The sequence below is a fragment of the Mesoplodon bidens genome, assembly GCF_964165515.1.
Source record: "Mesoplodon bidens genome assembly, chromosome: 4".
Classification (NCBI taxonomy): Eukaryota; Metazoa; Chordata; class Mammalia; order Artiodactyla; family Ziphiidae; genus Mesoplodon; species Mesoplodon bidens.
In genome coordinates this window covers 79,379,342-79,401,938 of record NC_138160.1, presented here as the reverse complement: position 1 = coordinate 79,401,938, position 22,597 = coordinate 79,379,342, and the positions used below count along the sequence as shown (strand labels likewise).

Here is a 22,597-nt window from a genome sequence, read left to right as displayed (position 1 = left end):
AGAAATATCCCAGGCAGGATGGAGTCAACTTGCACACTACTATTTTAACAAACACACTACTTCATACATAAAAATGAAGGCTATCCCTTTCAAAGTAGCCCCCTCATGACTTGAGACATTTATCCTGATGATCTCACTAGTAATTAAAATATTTTTGGAACTCCTCTTAGAACTACTTTCAGGGTATATAGCACTCTAGCTTGAGTTTCTCTAATCGGGAAGATATCTGGGAGATAAATTTGATTTTGGAGAAGAGCCAAAAGAGTGGCTAAGTCAGATGAAATGGCTTTTGGTCAATAACTAGGTATGACCAAATAGTAGTGCCTTTTTTTTCCCCCAAACTACGAAATGCTATTTGCATGGCACGCTAGATAAAATGGATGAGGCTGTTTATGACCAGATGTGGAGACCTTGGGAGTTCCCTCTGCTGCCACAATCTCTGGGCAGCCACCCTGAGACCTGAAGTGTACGGTATCTCCACACACCTATAACTAATCACTGCATGTGACTGCGTCTCAGACACTGGCTGGGAAGCTCTTTAACACAGTGCAGCTGATTGTCCAGCCCAGCTTGTAAAATGACACTGACTATGTGGCAGAACCTGGCAGATGCTCACCAATACTGTTTCCTTTATCTGGGCACAGAGATTTGGGAGATCCTGCGTGCAGTTAGCTGGGGGCCACCTGACTGGGCTTTGACCAGTGGACTGTGGGAGTCCTTCTGGTCCTGATCATAGACCTCCTGTGCAACTGTCCCATGTTCCTCCCCCTCAGCCTGTAGCTAAGCATTCTAAGGTGCCAGAAACTCACAATGGAAGGAGCCTTAACTGCTAAATCAGTATTTGGAGCAGAAAGTCTCCAGGGAAGGCCCCAGACCTGCTTTGGGCTATGACGTGACTGAGAAATAAACTTTTATAGTATTAAGTTAATGAGATATTAGAATATTTTTGCCATGTAACACAGCCTAGTGCATACTAATAGAGACAATTCGAAAAAAATAAAACAAGTTCCAAAACCGTTCTAAGCGATGTCAGCATCATCATAAACCCATAGTCTCTTCAAATGGTATGAATGACAGCATTGATTGTCAAGTATATTGGTGCTTGTGGTTTTACTTAAAATGTGATATTGGGTTGGCCAAATGGTTCATTCGGTTTTTTCCATAAGATGGCTCTAGTAGCACTTCGTTGTCTTTAACTTCATTTGAAACAATTTTGTTACATTGTATATGACAGCTGTCATATCAGCATGCGTTTAAAAAAAGACATCAAAATTGGTAAATTTTTTGTAGCCATTTTAATATTGAAGATGGAACAAAAAAAGCAACATGTTCGGTATATATGCTTTATTATTTCAAGAAAGGTAAAAATGCAACCAAAACACAAAAAAAGATTTGTGCAGTGTATAGCGAAGGTGCTGTTACTGATTGAACGTGTCAGAAGTGGTTGGCAAAGTTTCATGCTGGAGATATCTCGCCGGATGATGCTCCACGGTTGGGCAGACCAGTTGAAGTTGACAGTGATCAAATCGAGACATTCACTGAGAACAATCAACGTTACACCACGCAGGAGATAGCGGACATACTCAAAATATCGAAATCAAGTGTTGAAAATCATTTGCACCAGTTTGGTTATGTTCACCACTTTGATGTTTGGGTTCCACATAAGTTAGGCGGAGAAAACCTTCTTGACCATATTTCCTCATGTGATTCTCTACTTAAACGTAATGAAAACGTTCTGTTTTTTTTTTTCTGTACGCGGGCCTCTCACTGTTGTGGCCTCTCCCGTTGCAGAGCACAGGCTCCGGACGCGCAGGCTCCGGACGCGCAGGCTCAGCGGCCGTGGCTCATGGGCCCAACCGCTCCACGGCATGTGGGATCTTCCCGGACCGGGGCACGAACCTGCGTCCCCTGCATCGGCAGGCAGACTCTCAACCACTGCGCCGCCAGGGAAACCCCAAAACATTCTGTTTTTTTTTTTTTTTTTTTTTTTTTTTTTGCTGTATGCGGGCCTCTCACTGTTGTGGCCTCTCCCGTTGCGGAGCACAGGCTCCGGACGCGCAGGCCCAACGGCCATGGCTCACGGGCCCAACCGCTCCGCGGCATGTGGGATCCTCCCAGACCGGGGCACGAACCCGTGTCCCCTGCATCGGCAGGCGGACTCTCAACCACTGCGCCACCAGGGAAGCCCCAACATTCTGTTTTTAAAACAAATTGTGACGGGCGATGAAAAGTGTAATCTGTACAATAATGTGGAATGGAAGAGATCGTGGGGCAAGCGAAATGAACCACCACCAACCACACCAAAGGCCAGTCTTCATCCAAAGAAGGCGATGTCGTGTACATGGTGGGATTGGGAGTCCTCTATTATGAGCTCCTTCCGGAAAACCAAACCATTAATTCCAACAATTACTGCTCCCAATTAGACCAACTGAAAGCAACACTCAACGAAAAGCATCCAGAATTAGTCAACAGAAAATATGTACTCTTCCATCAGGATAACACAAGACCACGTGCTTCTTTGATGACCAGGCAAAAACTGTTACAGCTTGGCTGGGAAGTTCTGATTCATTTGCCGTATTCACCAGACACTGCACCTTCGGATTTCCATTTATTTTGGTCTTTACAAAATTCTCTTAATGGAAAAAATGTCAATTCCCTGGAAGACTGTAAAAGGCACCTTGAACAATTCTTTGCTCAAAAAGATAAAAAGTTTTGGAAAGATGGAATTAGGACGTTGCCTGAAAAATGGCAGAAGGTAGTGGAACAAAAGGGTGAATACGTGGCTCGATAAAGTTCTTGGAGAAAATGAAAAATGTGTCTTTGATTTTTACTTAAAAACCGAAGGCATTTTTTGGCCAACCCAATATTATTATTTTGGAATCACACCACGCAAAGTTGTATGGTAAAATACTCATGTGCTGAGAGCTTGATTTCTCCTAAGAGCTGGATGTTGAGAACAGGTTAGGATTTGAGTGGGAAAAAAGAGAAGGGAGGGCATTTCAGGTAGAAGAGAAGAGGAAGCACCTGAGGAAAAGTCCTCTGATTGGGGTGGGAAGCAGCTCATTATAAAGAGGAAAAATATTCTCCTCACCTCACTTTTTTTTTAACCAAAATAAAGCAATTAAGAATAGCCAGATCTTGTAATCTCCTCCTAGTTTTGAAAGATACAAATTTTACATAATGTCTACCTACTTCAAAATTCTGCAAGTACTTCATACAATTTTTTTTTTTTTTGGCCACGTCACCTGACATATGGGATCTTAGTTCCTCAACCAGGGATCAAACCCGTGCCCCCTGCAGTGGAAGAGTGGAGGCTTAACCACTGGACCGCCAGGGAAGTCCCTGCAAGTATTTCAAATTGTTATTAAAAGCACAAGCCTTCTAGAAATCCCAGTACCAATAGTTAATGTTTACTGAGTATTTAACACGTTCCAGGGCATAAGCCCAGTGCTTTAAACTGGGACAAGTAACATCGGTGTTCCCTGGGAGCTTGTTGGAAATGCAGGATGTCAGACCTCACCTCAGACATACTGGATCAACCAATGTCTGCATTTTAAACAGAACTTTGGGTGATTCATACACACGCTAAGCTTCAAAAAACACTGCTTTGAATGCTTTGTCACAAATCCCACAAAAATCCTATTATTCACTTGTGTCTCCTTACTTCAAAAATCGACAAGTACTTCACATCATCCTTAAGAGACTTCTGGAAGTCACAATACCAACAGGTAGCATTTACTGAGTATTTAACATGTTCTGCAAAAACCCCATAAGGTAGGCACAGGTATTATTATTGACCCCATTTCAATTGATAAGGGAATAAGGGTCTCAGAGATAAGTAATTTACCCCAAAATACAAGTTTAATGTCTCTGATAATATATACATAATCACACCTATGTCTGGCTGATTCCAGAATCCAAACTTTTACGTCCTGCACTGGGGGTCTCTCCTTGTGCTGTGAAGGGCATTATGGTTGGAAATTAGGCTCACCAGTGACAGACCAACATGACTCGAAGAACACACCTAACTGGGAAGAGCAGCAGAGTAACCTGTGACATCTAGAAAAGTGATTGTGAAAGGAACTCTTTGCAAAGGTGAATAAATAATTAAATACATATTTAAATACACGAAAGAACACACATTCATACACAGGTAAATATACTAGAAATTTGTAATTTTAAGTGTTTTCTGAGGGCTTTAGCAACTGAAGTCTAAAAGATGATTTTGTATTTCTTTCTGAAGGAAAATTAAATTATTTGGATATCCCCTCATTTATTAAATTTACTGAGCCAAGAAGACAAGACTTAGGAGTTTATTTAACATGACACAATAGTGAATAAAATGAAAAGTGCTGTGGCTTTGACTTACTGCTAACTGTTTTTATTGCTGAGGGCACCTGTCATAATACTTCAATACAGTGGGTCTCAAACTTTAGCATCGAAATCATCTGGGGAGCTTGTAAAACAATTTGCCAGGCCCCTTCCCCATTCTCTGATTTGGTAGGTGTGGGGAAGGGCCTCAAAGTTTCACATTTCTAATAAATTTCCACATGATACTGATGCTACTGGGCTGGCATCTTGAGGACCACTAGGGTGGTGTGATGTTGGCAGCAAACCCCAAGAACAAGGTTTCAAGTTGTGCACAGGTGCTGTAAGCATTCCCAGGTCAAAGTCAAACAAAAGAGAAGGGTGATTGGGAGTATCAAGGTTTTCCACACTGTAGGGCTTCCTTAGGGTGAAACTTCACATTCTTTTTGAGCCAACCTCTTGCTGTTAGCTGGATTTCAAGAAAAATGTGAGAAGCAGGAAACGCATCTTTAAAAGGTGGAGGCAGGTCTCAGTTTGCTCTGTAGGGTTCTTTCCTGCCTCTCTTCTCTGCTCTGGCTTCTCTCTTCCTCCAGCCCCTTCCTTCTGTCTTAGCCCCTCATCCTGGCTCTCAGCCATTCCATCAACATTTATTGCACAAGGCACTGGGCACATCTTATCCTTAATCCTCAGGATAACTCCACGAAATAGGTGTTATTCTTATTGTACAGATGAAAAACTAAGGCACAGAGAAGTTAAATAATAGACAAAAAATGATGAAGCCAATAGATAGTGAAATAGGGTTCAAATTCAGGTTTATCTAACTCCAAAGCTCTTCCTCAATTCTCTGTACCACTCTCCTTGGGGCATTTGGTTGCCTATTAGGATCATACTGATGCTGGGGCCCCAGATCCATTAAATCAGAATCTCAGGTGGGGTCAAGGGTGGTATTGTTTTTTAAAAGCTCCCCAGATGATTCAGATGTGCTGTCAGGATTGAGAACCACTGCTTTATGGGTATCTGTGTAACTCCATTACAGATCATTACAGACATATACAAACACATATACATGCATATATATATATATATATATAGTTTGTAAAATGATACTGCCTTGGGGCTTCCCTGGTGGTGCAGTGGTTAAGAATCTGCCTGCCAATGCAGGGGACACGGGTTCGAGTCCCGATCCGGGAAGATCCCACATGTCACGGAGTAACTAAGCCCGTGCACCACAACTACTGAGCCTGCGCTCTAGAGCCGCAAGCCACAACTACTGAGCCCACATGCCACAACTACTGAAGCCCACACACCTAGAGCCTGTGCTACACAGCAAGAGAAGCCACTGAAAATGAGAAGCCCACGCACCGCAACAAAGAGTAGCCCCCGCTCGCCACAACTAGAGAAAGCCCGTGCACAGCAACAAAGACCCAACGCATCCCCCCCGCTCAATAAACGTTAGTGAGTGAATACACAGGGAAAATAAAAGAAACGCTATGCAGTCTAGAATGGTGTTTAATATTTTGCATTCAATCTTTATTGTCATTAATAATTTTGTCCAAGATTGGACCCACTTCCAGTGGTTAAAAGTTACTTTTTATGTCAAAAACAATGGAATATAGAACTTTCTCCAAAAAGTGCGTTGCTGATCATGCTGAAGACAAGGCAGCTAGCCAGAGGGACACACACACACACCCCCACACCTGAACTGCAGTGTCATACAAATCGAAGGAGAAGCTATTTTCCCATAACCAGTAGCTAGCCGGAGAGCATTTTGTAGAACCCTTTAGAGAGAAGTAAAGTCTTTTTAGCAAAAAGGATGCCAAATTCTATGTGAGCTAACAGCAACAGTTGATGCAGAGACTTAGATATGCTTGTTAAGGATATTAAAAGGAATCAAAATCCCAAGTGAACTGGTGTGGGACACAGAAGCACATCAACAGAACCTGGATCATGAAAGAAGAAAAAATCTCATGGGAAAAAGAACTAAGACTATTCCTGGCTGTGTTAAATGTTCTTAAGTTCTTCAGTGAGGATGTACTTCAAATTAATATCAGAAACTCAGTGATCATGTTGAATTAAAAGGGGATGGGCCACAGAGGGACTAGCTCAGAGACAGTGGCTGGTTCAACAATATACCACACCATAGGGGCCACTGGCCAGGACTCTCTTCCCCCAGACGTCATTTAGGTGAGAATTGCCAGGTTTCACCTCCAGGACTTTTTTTTTTTTCTTCTTCTGTATTTTAATGGCTAAACAAGACTCAGAAGAACACATTCTTTCTTTGGGTTGTATTAATGTCACTCAATATCTCTTTGTCTTCCTTTTACTATTTAACCTAAAGAAATACCTTACTGACATTCCAGCCTTAATATGATGTAGCATATCTTTTTTCTTGCTCCTGATAGACAAATAAGAGTAATATTGATATCCCAGGGGCTATAACCACGTTACCACATACTCCCTCTCCATTTGTAGTAACTGGCCACAGGGATGGGCACAGGACACTGGCTATCAGGGCCATAGTTCCTCACTTCCCTAGCCATAGGGATTGGATCAAGAGGGGAGTACAAAGTCAGGGTAGTCAGAGTCCTTCCCTGAGTTTTTCAAATTGAGTTGGGACGAAAGAAGCAATGTTTGTTGCTTGATTAGGATGCTGTATGTAAGCTCAGAGCTGCCAGCATCCGTGGTTCTAGCCTAGTGGTAGGAGAGGCTGAAACCAACATGCTAATAGGAGCAGAGAAAGAGAAGCTGGTGACATAGAATCCATGGTTCCAGCACCCCCTTGCACCTGTGTCCTTTCTGATTACATAAGCCAGTAAAACCCTCCCCCACCAACTTTGTTTTCTCTTAATTTGGTTTGATTCAGATTTCTGTCTCTTGGAAACAAAAAGTGTCCCAATAAATATATAAATCCATCATGTACTGATTTCAAAATTTAAACCTCAGAGGGCAATTTTACTTCTTTTCCTGAATTGGCAATGTTTAGAGAACAAACACCACTCTACTTCATTCATCACACTTCAACTACATTGTCCTTTTCTCTGGCCCTTGGACATGCCAGGCCCCTTTCTTTTTCCAGGCCTTTGTGCTTGCTGATGCCTCTGCCTGGAACGACTTTCCCCAGCCACTTTTACACTTGGCATATTCTCAGTATGTGAGCCTCATTCAAATGCCACTTTCTGGGGTAGGTTCTCCTTGACCACCTTAAACAAAGCTGTCCAGTAAGTTTGATTGGTGACCCTGTTTATTTCCCTTATATATATCCTAATATGGACTTATCTTGTTTGTTTGTTACCCATCTTCCTCCATAGAACATAAGCTTTACAAGGGCAGGATCCTTGTCTGACACTCCCTGTCTTGTTCCCAGTGCCCAGCTTGTAGTAAACACTTAAATATTTCTCAAATGTTAAAGTAAAATATCGTTGTAATGGTTACATACAATTATTTTTGCAGTAACAGTATTACATGAACTGTACTTGTACTTGTACTTGTCATGCCATGGTATGTTTCAGCCATTCTCAGCCATCCTCAGCCATCCCTGACTGTCCCATGAAGTTCTGAGTCAGAACACGCCTTTGGATATTCTCACATATAGCCCACAGGGACGCTACCCGACCGTGACAGGTGGGATTCTGCTGCTCAGAGTGGAGAGGTCAGGTCTAGTAGCCTCTCACAGAGTGAGCTGCCTGCCATCCAGAAGTGTTTGAAGCTAAACCCTGGGGAGTCCAATGGGGAACTCTGGGAGCACCTTGGCTGAATGCATCATATACTGCAGTTTTTTATTAAGACACTAGGTGGCAGGTGACTATGCTCTTGGATACAAACAAGAGCAATTAACATTATCATGCTTAACAAACACTGGATAACTTTCTCTGGTGACATTAATGTCACCAGGAATCATCATCATTTGGCAGGATGGTAAGAATTATGATTAGGGCTTTGGCCTGAGCCTATGAAGAGTAGGATGTATTCTGCAACTTTCAGATTCACAAAGGAAATGTGCAACATGGAAAGATTAAAAGACTAATCTAGTAGAAAGATTAATATCAGCTCCAGGGTAACATCAAGAGAGTTAATGTCTATATAATAAAGCTAAAATTGCTATTTTCACTGTACTAAGAGCTCTGTGCCTTCTGGATTAATAATCTAATTTAGTAAAATTGATTGCATCTTTCTCTTCTGTTTTCAACTTGAACACCAGGGAGCTGTTGTTGTCGTTGTTGTTGTTTTTTAAGTCTTTCAAATAGAAACTGATCAGAGAATCTATCGTTTCCCTGGTAAACTTCTATGCAAAGTCCCGGGCTTGGAGAGCCTTTCTTTTCTGCCAAGGTCACACAATACTGGAGAAAACAGTCTGAGGGACACATGCAAAAGTAGATTGTTCTGGTATTTCTTTTAATTAATCAAAAATAAAATGCTCGGGCTTCCCTGGTGGCGCAGTGGTTGAGAGTACGCCTGCCGATGCAGGGGACACGGGTTCGTGCCCCGGTCCGGGAAGATCCCACATGCCGCGGAGCGGCTGGGCCCGTGAGCCGTGGCCGCTGAACCTGCGCGTCCGGAGTCTGTGCTCCGCAACGGGAGAGGCCACAACAGTGAGAGGCCCGCGTATCACAAAAAAACAAACAAAACAAAACAAAACAAAACAAAAAAAACCTCAAGTCATCTGCAATTAAATAAAGAAAACAGAACACAAACTGCAATAAGCACAAGAAATCCCAATAAATATATTTCCTTTCCATTTGCAGTCTTTAAAGAGTGGTAGTAAGGAAAGTGATGGGGGGAAAGGCAACCAGAGAAGGAAGAGGGTAAAAGGAAGAGTAAGGGAATGAGAGGCATTGAAGCGGGTAGGGGAGAGACATGCACACAGAAGGGAGAGACCAGAGAGGAAAGGAATGGGAAGAGGCAGAGAGAAACCAAGGGAGTCACACAAAAGGAAGATAAGTGGTAGAAGGGGGACGGGAAGCAGGGACAGAAAATATAAGGAAAGCAGAGGAACACAGAGAGAGAAGAAGGAAAACCTCCAGAGGAGGAGGAACAGGGGGGAGACGTTTAATAGGTTTTTTGTTTGTTTTTTTTTGTGTGTGGTACGCGGGCCTCTTACTGTTGTGGCCTCTCCCATTGCGGAGCACAGGCTCCAGACGCGCAGGTTCAGCGGCCATGGCTCACGGGCGCAGCCGCTCCATAGCATGTGGGATCCTCCTGGACCAGGGTACGAACCCGTGTCCCCTGCATCGGCAGGCGGACCCTCAACCACTGCGCCACCAGGGAAGCCCTCTCTAGGGCTTCTTAATCTTCAAACTTCAGAATAAAAATCACCTGTTATTTGCTGCCCTTTGAGATGGTTATTAATCAGTGATTCATTGTTTACTGCTCTTTGACTGCCCTAATGCATAAGCCTTGGGAGTTTTACTTTAAATAAATGTGAGTGAGCCTCTTTTAGGTTTCAAGGACCAGAGAGAAGCTCGGGTTTAGTCAGAGGGTCAGAGTGTGTGGAAGGGATATGCAGAGAAGGAAGGAAAACAGGAACCACATGTAGCCAGGCTGTTCAGAAAAACAGGAGCTGGAAGATCTTTTAGGTGAGAACACAGTCCTAGCCACCAGGTGTCCTGTCACTAGGTCAGCACCACAGATCTACTGTTCTTTCTCCATTCCTGTCATGTCGCCTTCCAGCTCTTCTTCTGCCATTCTCCCCATTATCAACGATTTTCTCTCTGTCTCTGAACTCAAGTTGGTAAGGCAGGGGATCCATGCCTGGTCGACCATCATCCATTCAGGGTGCCCTTACTGGTCAGAGCACTTTCTTGAGGCCATATCAGAGACTGGCTGGCCTTGGGTTAGGTTCCACTCATGGCTCATATAAGTCTCATCAGGGTAGGAGGACCATGGGGTAAAACATGTATGTGAGAGACCTTTCTGTATTAGGTAGTGTATATGGCAGGTATCCAGAAAGGGAGGGAATAAAACCGAAAGGCACATTGGTTGATAGGACCAGTGCATTCCACCCTTGTCCATCAGGCACATCATTATTTTTTTGGCAGGGTTGGGGAGAGCAGATATGGCTTCAATAATGTCTATGTTGTATCAAACCTAATTAAACCTCTACAGGCATACTCACAAACCCAGAGCTGTTTAGCCACTACATCCAGAAGATAGAATATGAATCACTTCAAACTTGTAGTCTGAAGTCAATGACCTTTGAGTGTCTTTTAAACCTAAGCCCAATGAAGCAATAATGCAGAATGTTTTGGGTAGAGGGGAAGGGGAAATACAGGAATTGAATAAGCTCTTTGAGAGAAAGGAGAGAATGAGAAAGGAAAGAAAAGAGATTTCTCTCTGGTGAGAAAGGGAGAGAGGTCTGAGGGCAGGGGGTATATACCTGCACCCGCCTCTGTGCCCAAGTGGTAGCAATACATCAGAGATGATGATGGGGCACCTTGGGAGGGGGGATTTCCAGCCTCTGCAATCATTTCTGTACCTCCTATGTGACCTGACTTCAAGTTTTAGGACTTGGAGGGACCACTGTGAGTTTAAGCAATGTAGATGTCATGGCATCCATGATGGTTTGAAGAATGAAGACCCCAAAAAGGCAAATAGAAAATAGAGATGTTTTCTGGATACCCGGTAAGCTTCCAGATTCTTATCAGACTTGAATAAGGAGCCAGTCCCAATATTACCTGAGGTGAATTTCCTGACAGCTTGGTTAGGTGTTTGCTTAAATTTATATTTCATTTGATTTATAGAAAATAAATGAATAGAAATAGATATTTTTTAATCCCTGAGTTTAGAGACTGGAAATCATACCACTTGCACTTTTTTGAGCACTGGGGACAAGAATAAACGCAATCAGCCTGAGGACAGATTGGGACACTAACCACCAGATTCCCCTTCTCTTCAATGCCCTAAATTAAGATAGGCCCTGGTCAAATCATTGTTTTTACACTATATACTTGTCTGATGACTTAAAAATCTTCTATAAACACAACCATACCTCTAAAAGTCTCATAAAAGTTGTGTATCAGTGATTGCTTAGTCTTCTCAGGATGCTATAGCAAAAACACCATAGATTAGGTAGCTTGTAAACACCAGAAATTTATTTCCCACAGTACTATAGGCTAGAAGTCCAAGATCAGGGTGCCAGCATGTTCAGGTTCTGGTGAGAGCCCTCTTCTGGGTTACAGACAGTCAACTTATCATTGCATCCTCACATGGCACAGAACAGAGAGGGAAAGCAGCTCTCTCATAACTCGTATAGGGACACTAACCCCATTCATGCTACTACACCCTCATGACCTCATCTAACGCTAATTACCTTCCCAAAGCCCCACCTCCTAATACCATCACCTCCTAATACCATCACATGGTAGGTTTTCAACATATGAGTTTTGGGAGGACACATTCAGTCCATAACAACGATCACCATCACTTTGTCTCATAGAAAAATAGAAGCGGGACAGTATTTATTGGCTTGTTCTGTGGCACCAAGCCCACGTGGCCCAGCTCAGAGGACACAGAGAGAAAGAAAGTAAGTAGAGCCAGGCCATGGCCTGTCTTCCGAAAGATCAAGGCTGTAGTCCTAGAGAAAGGGCAGCTGGAGGAGGGGCCTGTTTCCCCCAGTGGTGGCATGGATGGGACAGGACTGTCCTTTTTCGTCCTGAACATGGTGAAGCCTGGGTATAGGGAACTGGCTGGCCTGTGGGCAGATTTAAAGACCTTTCTTGACTTGGATGGAGAGAAGTGTATGGGAGAAAGGCAAAAAAAAAAAAAAAGAAAAAAAAAGAAAAGAAGTCTCTTCTCATGCATTTGGGACAAAGGAAATCTACAGCAAAGACAGTGTACATTTTCCTTTAGGCTGACTGTAAGCTCTCATTAGGCATAGAAGCCAGAGCTTATTTATAGAATTGCACTACAGTTTTGCTGTGTCTGGACAGCTAGACTAACCATTTCTCATCAAGCAGGTTGTATAAGTTCCTATTACAATTAATTCCCATAAGATCAGTCGCTGGGCTTAACATCTCTGGGGAATGTCAAGGACCCTATTGGCTCTGAGGGATGGCAGAGATGAGGCTCAGCTGACTGTGCTGCTGCTACATCTCCTACAGATCTCTCCCCTCTCCTCCTTCCTCCAGCCCTCTCTCCCTCTCCCCTTCCATCCCTCTGGATGCCCACTGCGATGACTCAATGCTAGTGCTGAGCCACATAACTGCTTTGCTTCTCACTTTACTCATTTATAGAGGGATGATGTCTACTTAGTCGGGATACAGTGAGGCTGAATAAAATAGCACATATGAATGTCCTTGCCCAGAGGAGACACTTGATAATTATTGGGTAGGAAATAAGGAAAGAAAAAGGCAGTGGCTTAAGTGCTATCCAGTACTTGGAAAGATAAATCACTCGATGGAAGGTTTATTGGGTGTTAGGATGTGAGGAGGGTGAGTCAGAGCAAACTAATGAAAGAGTGTGATGTTGGAAGGTGCAGGCTGTCACTGCTGCTGCTGACGTTATTTGAAAGAGATATAAGACTAAACCTCCAGTCGGTGGTAATTAGAGGAGCTCCCTCAGCACTTTATGTAGCTGGGATGGTAACCATCATGTCCTGCTTGAGACCGATTCCTGTTTGTATAATTATATCCTGACAGCCGGCCCTCAGCTGTATGGTTTTTACAAAAAGATAATATTTCCTCTATTGTGCTTGCTGTAATTAGCATTTCACAAAGGTGATGAGGAAAAGGTGACAGGATGCATTGTGGTCTCTTTCTCTTGCTTAGGCCAGACGGGTGAATTCTGGGGCAGAATGTGGCATTAGGAAAGAATGCATGAATATTAAAAGGTGTTCTCAAAGTATTTTTCATAATGCTTCCTGATATGGTCTTCATCACAGTAATAAATACGAGGTTCCAGACCCTAAAAGTAAAAGATGGTGCTATCCTGATTGTCACCATCCGAGGTGGACTGAATTGTGTGCCCCCCTCCCCCAAATTCATTTGTTGAAGCTCGAACCCCCCAAATGTGCCTATATTTGGAGACAGCCTCTTTAAGGAGGATTTAAAGCTCAGTGAGATCATAAGGGTGGGGTCTGGATCTGATAGGACTGGTGCCCATAAAGAAGAGATGCCAGAGACGTCTCTCTCCATGCACACAAAGAGGAAAAGCCACGTGAGGCCACAGTGACAAGGCAGCTGTCTGCAAGCCAGGAAGACAGAACTCACCCCGAACCAACCTGCTGGTACCCCGACCGATCCTGAACCTGTCGGCACCTGCGGGCTCTGGCTGCCGTGCTGTGGGCTGACTGGGCTGAGGTTGAAGCCCCCGCTGTGATCTGTGCGGATCACTGAGGAGGGAAGCAGCCCTCAGCAAAGTTCCATCATATGCACTTGGCTGCCTCTGGTTTTTCCTGGCACAGCCGCTGCAATCACAAAGCACTCTGCAGCTTAGTCCACGATCCTTAGTGCCTCTGTGAGTTTCCAGTTGCTGCTGTAACAGATTACCGCACTCTTAGTGGATTAAAACAACAAATATCTTCTCTTACAGTTTGGAGGTCAGAAGTCAAAAATCAGTCTGACTGTGCTAAAGTCAACATGGTGCCGCCGGGGGCGGGTGGGTTCCCTGTGGAGGCTCTGAGGGGGAAATCTGTTTCCTTGCCCTTTTCAGCTTTTAGTGGCCACCTGTATTCCTTGGTTTGAAGTTGCTTCCTCCATCTTCAAAGCACATCACTCCAATCTCTGCTTCTGTCTCTTCTGACGCTGACTTGGCCTGCGTCCCTCTTATAAGGGGCCCTATGATTGCCCTCAGCTTACACAGATAATCGCATCACCTCATAATTTGATCTCATCTGCTGTTCCCTTTGCCATATAAATTAACATTCACAGGTTCTGAGGCTTAGGACATGGCCATATATGGGGGAGCATCACACAGCCTACACACTTCTCTCCCCTGTATTCCGTACTCCCAGGCACAGACACTTTATGGAGATCACCCCCATCTGCAGCTTCCTCTGGATTCATTATAGTCTTCCTGCCTGGACTGAGTCTCTCCTCCTTGAATATTCAAGTCTCATGCCACCTCCTCCAGGAAGCCTTCACTCACTTCTCCAACCCACTTTGACTTCCATACTACTTAAAAAGTGAGCTCCATTATTGGGCTCTAATATGTTATGCTGAGTTCAATTATATTTTGTTTCCAATGTATTTGTCTTATTTCTTCAACAAAATTATATGTTTCCTATCTAATTTTTGTGCATCTTCCCTACATTCTTCCTCTCCATTCCTTGAAATAATTTCTTTGGCCTCTAGGTCGCCTTCTTAGCTGGACTCACCGATGTCCACAGGTTCTGTGTCACTCCCCAACTAAGTGTCTGAACCCACCAGCGTTCCTGCTTGTTTGTTACCCATTCCATCCTTGACCTTGGTTGTGGGTCAGTCTCCTGCTCTGGTCCTTTCTGAGGTCTTGTTCTGGGAACCTTCCTTGACTCCACGGCCTTCCAAGACTGGGGTCCTGCCTTGTCCTTTGCGTTGTCCTTCCCTGGGGCTTGGAATTCTGCTGCTGATTCCCAGTTTCCCTAGTGACCAGGGCCCAGGTCCATGCACACAAACTCTCCAGACAATACCTGTTTGATAGGAATCTAGGGACCCAGGCCACAGCCTGGCCTTGCGGCTGAGCTCAGTCCACGTATTAGAACCCTTCTACCTCACCTTGAGTTGCTCATGTAGGAATCGTGCTTTTATTTATCTATATAAACATCCACTTTGGCATCTGAGGCATATCTCCCAGCCCCTCTGATGCCACAATATACATGTCTCCTGTGTGCATTAGCCACCTGCACCATTTATCCGTTTCTGGGCATAAGAAGTCAGACCTCATGAATGACTACTAGATATGTGACTCTCCCTAACACACCTAACACAGACATAGCAGGTGTTCAAAACCAGCACCAACTGATTGGGGATTTGGTTTTATTCTGCCTACTCCATATTGGCACATTCAAGACAAAACATACTTTGTTAGGTGCACATTCTAAGCAGGAAAAAGAGCTGCTTATGTTGTCTCCCCTTTCTGGAAACATTAAAATTAGCTGCAATTGCCTTTTGAAATTCATCTTTTGAGAGCCAGCTTTATGTAAGCACTAAGGATACCAAGATGAAAAACATTCTCCCTGCCTTCAAGAAACCCCTAATCTAATATGGTACACAGACAAGGAAAGCAGAGATTATAATTGGGTCAGCTATATAATTTGCAGGGTCAACTGAAAAATGAAAGTATGAAACCTCTTATTGAAAAATCAGCATAAAAGTACCATCAGCACTAAAAAGTAAAGCTTCTTGATAGGCATGTGCTCGCTACTTTTAACTTCCTGGTGAATAAGGAAGGGCTGACAGTGAAGGAACTATGGGTTGCCCTGCCTTTCCCTTTCTCCCATGCTATCATTTTCATTATAAGTGGTTGCTAACACGGGGAAGTGATAAGCGCAGGAAAGGATGATAGGATTCCTTGCTCATTCTTCTTTCTTAGAACATCACTGCCTTTTTTCTGTCTTCAAAGCGAGTTCTAGAAAGCATGCCCTCTCGGGCTTGTAAATACCACTGCTTAGTAGTAGATGTAAAGCATTGCAAATGTTTTATGTGAATGGGGCAGTTTAAGGAATGGCTGACACAGATACTGCACGGATCTCCTCTGCTCAGGGGTATGTTCCATTGTCCCATGAGACTTCACTTTGAAACACAAATTCAAAGATGAAATTATTAGAAATTTCAAAATGGTGGTACCAGAACATTAGGTAAAGTACAGGGCCCTCCAGAGAGCAGGGTTGTGTGTAACCATACAGCTGTACACACACAAGGCTGGTCTGGATGAAAAAGTCCTGTGAGAAATTCCATGATCAAGACATACACAGGGTTCCATGGGAACAACTCACTAGAGGGAAGAAGAGAAGAGGACTTTCCAAGGTGGGGAGGTGGCACTGGAGCTGAAGCCTCAAGGATGAGAAAGGCTTAGCCAAGTGAACAAAGGAGGAGGAAAGCATTATAGTCGGAGAGTCAGCAGGTGCAAAGACACAAGGCATTATAAAGCACTGCATGTTTGGGGAACTACAGCTGCTTGATGTGGCTGGAATGTTGATGGGCGTGGGATAGCAAAGGAAGCTGAGACTTACGAAGTCCTAAAGGAACGTGAGTGTTAAAAGTAAGAATTTAAACTCTCCAGAAAGTTATGCAACACTATTGGAGCTGTGTAAGCAGAAAAGTGACATTAAAGGATTTGTATTCTCAAACATTCTCTCTGATGATTATGTGGATGAGGGGTTTGAAAGAGGGAAACTATAGCAAGAGAAGTCAATTGGAAGCTGTTGCTTTGCCCCAAGAGAGAAGCTAAGACTGTGGAGTTCTTTAGTTTTGTCCCATTAAACTTAAAAATAAATCCATTAATTGAAAAAGGCAGACCCATATTAAGGAATGAGAGTTAAAATATTAACTGAAAAATTCACTAAAGCACAATGCCATAGCAATAACAATCGCTATGGAGTTGGGTTCTTATATCAACTTCTAAGCTACTCTCTTCAAAGCATTTGACAAATATGGCTTAGAGAAATGTTTTTCTAATTTGGCCGATATTCTATTATTATTCAGTGGTCCTTCTGTTGCCATTGCCAAGGGTTTACTGCTTAACAGTTTTATGCATTTTTTTTTTTTTTTTTTTTTTTTTTTGCGGTACGCAGACCTTTCACTGTTGTGGCCTCTCCTGTTGCGGAGCACAGGCTCCAGACGCGCAGGCTCAACGGCCATGGCTCACGGGCCCAGCCGCTCCAGGGCATGTGGGATGCTCCCGGACCGGGGCACGAACCCACGACCCCTGCATCGGCAGGTGGACTCTCAACCACTGCGCCACCAGGGAAGCCCCTATGCATGTTTTTGACTATGCTGGTTTACCTTAAAGCAAGAACTATGGAAAAAAAATCTGCCAGGCAGGAGCTATTCTTCCAACATCATTTGGTTGTTGTGTAAGTTCTGCTTATTTAACAATGCAAGGAGTTGGAGAACTGACGCAAATCTCCAGTCCATCTTGGCCTCCGCGCTTTTGATTTGTCAGTGCCCAAGAGCATTGATTTCCTACTTCTCTATACTTGCCACCTCTAATCCTTCCCATAAAATATTCCCCCATTAAATCTAATTAATCAGAGCAGCATTCTGTTACTTTTTTCATGTAGCAGTGCACGCAGCAAATGATCATATCTGTATGACACACTGGGGTTAATGGACAAGGTCACCTGCAACTGTAGGGGCTGCTCTGGGGGGTTCTGGCTGCGTCAGTCCCCACCCACCTGCTCTGAGGGCCAAGGGAGTTGTTACTTCAATGCACCTGCAAACTATTTGCCGCACAGCAGCCTGCCTGAGCACATACACTGGGAAACAGTTTTTAGCCCTTCCGAGTATCATTGTTAACTAGTTTGCTGCTTCTCAAATGTTAATATGCTTATGCAACACCTGGGAGACTCATTAAAGATGCATATTCTGATTCAACAGTTCTGAGATTCTGTGTTTCTAACAAACCCCCAGACAATGCCAGTGGGGTTCATGGACCATACTTTGTGTAATAAGGAACTGGATAGCTCATTAATACAACTTGCTCTGGAAACATTATAACATTTTGAAAAATTAAATTTGAAAAATTATAAAACTCATGAAATTTCTTGATTTTTTACTATTAGTTACCAGAACACTAGAAACAGTATAAAACAGCCTCTTTCAAATCGTAGGTAAAGTCCAACACTCTTATTTGACTAAACCTGCCTTTTATCCGCTTACACATCTAATTAGAAGCTTCATACTATCGTTCTTGGTGACACACTAAAACCTATGTAAAGTGATTATAATCGACAGTTCCTATTATAAGGAACAATTGTCTGGAGTTCAGAGAACTACTAAATTTGGCTTTCGTGTAATCAAAGAAAGATCCTTGTAAAAGAGAGGTGAGAGCTGATTATTTAGCAAGGCTTTTGTGCTAGGTTGAACATACTCAAAGAAACTCATAATTATGTTAAAAATTATTATATTCTCAGGGTCCTTGATTTAGAGACGTTCTGCCATTAAAAGAATCCCCTGACCTTAAACAAAATATCCTTTCCTCCTCAGACTGTGACTAAAACTTTTTGCTCTAGAAACAGTTATTGTTTCTTTCCAACTGTCAGTGAATGCACTCAGGTGATATGTTCCATTTTCAAATGGAAATAAATTTAAAGACAAATGTAAAAATGACTTTCAGATAAAGTGGAAAGTGGCACTTAAGATAAACTCAATGGCTTTATAATTTTTTTGAAAGAGGAAATGAATTCCCAAGGTTCAAAACATTTTAAGGAAAAAAAAATGTCATGAAGAACCTAGGTACGGTAAGACAGGAATAAAGACACAGACCTACTAGAGAATGGACTTGAGGATATGGGGAGGGGGAAGGGTAAGCTGTGACAAAACGAAAGAGAGGCATGGACATATATACACTACCAAACGTAAGGTAGATAGCTAGTGGGAAGCAGCCGCATAGCACAGGGAGATCAGCTCGGTGCTTTGTGACCACCTAGAGGGGTGGGATAGGGAGGGTGGGAGGGAGGGAGATGCAAGAGGGAAGAGATATGGGAACATATGTATATGTATAACTGATTCACTTTGTTATAAAGCAGAAACTAACACACCATTGTAAAGCAATTATACTCCAATAAAGATGTAAAAAAAAACATTTTGAAACTTAAACTTCTTATTTTATACATACCAGTTTTTGAATAACACAAAGCATTGACATGCTATGCGAGAAAGTGAAATATACCTCTATTCAAATTCAAATTATGGAAAAGTTGGGAGTTTTTACAAAAATGTGTATTTATATATAAGACCCAAACACCTTACCTCAACCTCTTTGAAAAGTTTACTGAACACTGTGTCCATCAATTTTTGTAATATGAGCATTAGTTGAATATAAATTGATCCATAGGGAATGAAGTTGACATTATTTAGAAATCTACTATCTTTAAAGTAATGTAACTGAGCTCATTGTTTCCAGAATCCAAAGGTCTTTGGAAGGAAGGACAGTTGCAATAATAAGTTTGAAAGGCTGGAAAGAAAACGTCTGTCTTCACAATACAGGGAAGAAAAAAGAATATGGGAGAAGACAACTTAGTGATTCTGGAGGCCTAAAAAATTACTGCTTTTATTTGGACATAAATTATGAAAGTGAAATGCAGAATCCCATTACCATTTTATGGAGGTCCTCCTTCTAAGCAGAGCTAAAAAATGTGGTTGGGCTTTCTCCAACTGAAGCAACTAGGTGATCAATTTCATACCAATCCTTTCTTTGAAAATTGCACACAGAAATCATGGCACCAAATGGATGAGTAGTTTTATGGTCAATAAATTGTTGTACATGGTGTTTCACATTAGAGAAAAGGGCAATCAGATTTCATGCTTCAGAGTGTAAATTGATTACTCTCTTGGGATCTAAATATACATCATTTTTCTGGCCATTTTACTGTAATTTCATCCAGTTGGTAAGAGCATCTTTTTTTCTTATCTGCACTGAAATAATTAGACTTAGACCACTACAGGTGTCAAATGACAAAACCTGTTGAACTTCTATCTTATTTTAATGAAGAAAATATAAATTTAACATGGGTTAGAACATCTACTTTAGTTGCATGTATAGGCTTTGGTTAAAGAAAGAAATAACAGCATTCTAGAAGCTGTTGTTTCCCTTGAGGTGATTACAGTTTAGGTAATTACACCCAGGTGGTGTCTGAATCATGGAACAAAAGTCTAAACAGCTAGAGTTTCAATAAGGAAAAGAAAGTTGAACTACATACACCTGTGACAAGCACTGTGCTACACACTTTGCCCATATAATATTACAAGAAAGATTATAGGCAAGAAAGACTACTTTTCATGAGAATTGAAGCTTTTCTGAAACAGCTAAGCAAAGCTTCCAGAGTATTTCTTATTTAAATACCATACACAATTAGAATACAAGTAAAGAATACTCTCACCTTAGTAGTATCAGGAACTTATCTTCAGTGTTTTTCAATCAGCAGTATCCTCTTAACTTGAATATCACTGACTATTTCTTGAAGATGAAACCTCTTTGAACATGTTCACAGAGCTGAAATTGTCAGTAGATTTACAATTTTTCATGATTCATTATGCTCAACATTCTTATTAGTTACACATTTTCTACCCATCTTTCTGCTCAAGACAGATGCATTTAACAAATCAAAGAAACAGCCATCTTGTTCTGTGCCCCAACTATTCTCTCCTCACAAAGAGGACACTCAAAATATTTACCAACTTACATGAGTAGCAACCAATCAAGAAATAATATTTCTAACGGTTTCTTCTTTTTTTTTTTTGCGTTACGCAGGCCTCTCACTGTTGCGGCCTCTCCCGTTGCGGAGCACAGGTTCCGGACGCGCAGGCTCAGCAGCCATGGCTCACGGGCCCAGCCGCTCTGCGGCGTGTGGGATCTTCCCGGACCGAGGCATGAACCCGTGTCCCCTGCGTCGGCAGGTGGACTCTCAACCACTGCGCCACCAGGGAAGCCCTAATGGTTTCTTCTTATACTTACCAGCATGACTATCCTTCCTCTAGTCAAGAAGTCTTCATCAGTCTCCCCAGTGAACCACTTTCCATCCTAGGTCTTTACCCTTTGAAAGACAGAATGCATTATTACGTTGTTGTATAGGATTTGCAAACTCTAGGCACCTGCAATAGACTTTCTGAGCTACAGAGACAATGGCTCTGGCAGCTGTAATGGGTTGCTGTTAAATATAGGTTAATTTTGCTTTTTATACAAAGAGCTGCTTTACTAGCTGATGTGGTGAATTGAGAATGAGGGTCTTATTTTCTGAAAACAAAACTCTATTGCTTAAATAACCAGAGCAATTATACAAACAAATAACACTCTATGTTCAGTAATAGCTGAAGCAGCTTGATACAGTAAAAAGATCATAGGCTTTAAACTCTAATAAATCTGGGCTTGAAGGCAGTTTTCCTACCTCGGTGATCTTGAGCGTGTTCTGTAATATGGAGATAAAAATACCTTAGGGTGTTCATTTGAGGTTTACATGGTATATGTAACATATAGAGAGTGCTTCACAGAGTGACTGCCTAACACAGTAGGTGCCTCATGAATGGGACCTCTATTATTCCTCTTCTCCTCTTCCCTTTCTGAATTAACCCCTGATTAATAACCTACTTAATTAAGTAGATTATTGTTATTAATAACTTATTAACCTGTTCCTGGTAGGTTTGTATGTTTCTAGTCCCTTGGTAGGTTTTTATGAGACACCTGGAAGATTGGCCAGCTTTCTGAATGTCCTTCTGTCTCTCAACTTTTAGTTCCTCTACCAGAAACAGAATGCTGGGTGGAGCTCATCATAGACCTGATTGATTGTGATAATTCTTTCATTTTATACACATGTTGCTTTTCTTTAGCTCCAAACTCCAAGCCCCCGCCCCCCAACCACCTTGCTATGTATGATATTAAGACAAGGGCTCTGAGCAATTTTAGCAGAAGAGACCTGACACAGGAAGTGGGCAGGATGGAAAGAGAGGAGGCAGCTTGTAGTTCATGCACAGAGTTTGGACATTATTCTACAGGTTGTAGGAAGTTAGTTAAGAGTCTTAAGCAGCAGAGCAATAGGGATTATTCCGTGTTGGCAGATAGGATGAACTGAGGGTAAAAAAACTGGAGGCAGGGAAATCAATTGGGAATAATTCCAATGGGACATGATAAGGACCTAATCCAGTGGGACTGGGGACAGACGGGCTGAAGAGTTGAGATCATATATAATAAAAATAGTAAATCAAAACATGAGGTCCAATTGGATATAATGGAGTCTAGAAGACATCCAGTATAAAATAATTGCTTCTTCTGTAGCACACTGTATTAGTGGGCTAGGGCTACCACAGCAAAATACTACTGACTGGGTGGCTTAGACAACAGAAGTTTATTTGCTTACAGTTCTGGAGGCTAAAAGTCCAAGATCAAGGTGTCAGTCAGCTTAGTTTCATTCTGAGGCTTCTCTCCTTGGCTTGTATATGGCCACCTTTTTTGCTGTGTCCTTCCATAGTTTTCCCTTAATCTGTGTTGTCTGTGTCCTGATCGCCTCTTCTTATAAGGACACCAGTCATAATGGATTAGGGCCCACGTTAACAGCCCCCTTTTAACTTAATGACCTCCTTTTTTTTTTTTTTTTTTTTTGCGGTACACGGGCCTCTCACTGTTGTGGCCTCTCCTGTTGCGGAGCACAGGCTCAGTGGCCATG

At 42.5% G+C, this 22,597-nt stretch overlaps 1 protein-coding gene across 28 annotated transcripts in view; it reads right to left on the bottom strand.

The window, feature by feature from the left end:
• The window catches only part of LOC308615945 (uncharacterized protein), a 639,507-nt gene that overhangs the window by 42,513 nt on the left and 574,397 nt on the right, over positions 1–22,597 (bottom strand). For 27 of the 28 annotated variants that reach the window (XR_014015644.1, XR_014015645.1, XR_014015648.1 and 24 more), the window contains 2 exons: positions 20,896–20,974; positions 20,321–20,433 (listed from right to left, as the gene is read on the bottom strand). The gene's annotated coding sequence lies outside the window, so the exon portion shown is untranslated. The remainder of the gene's footprint in view (positions 1–20,320; positions 20,434–20,895; positions 20,975–22,597) is intronic. The other variant, XR_014015653.1, reaches the window with a different exon arrangement.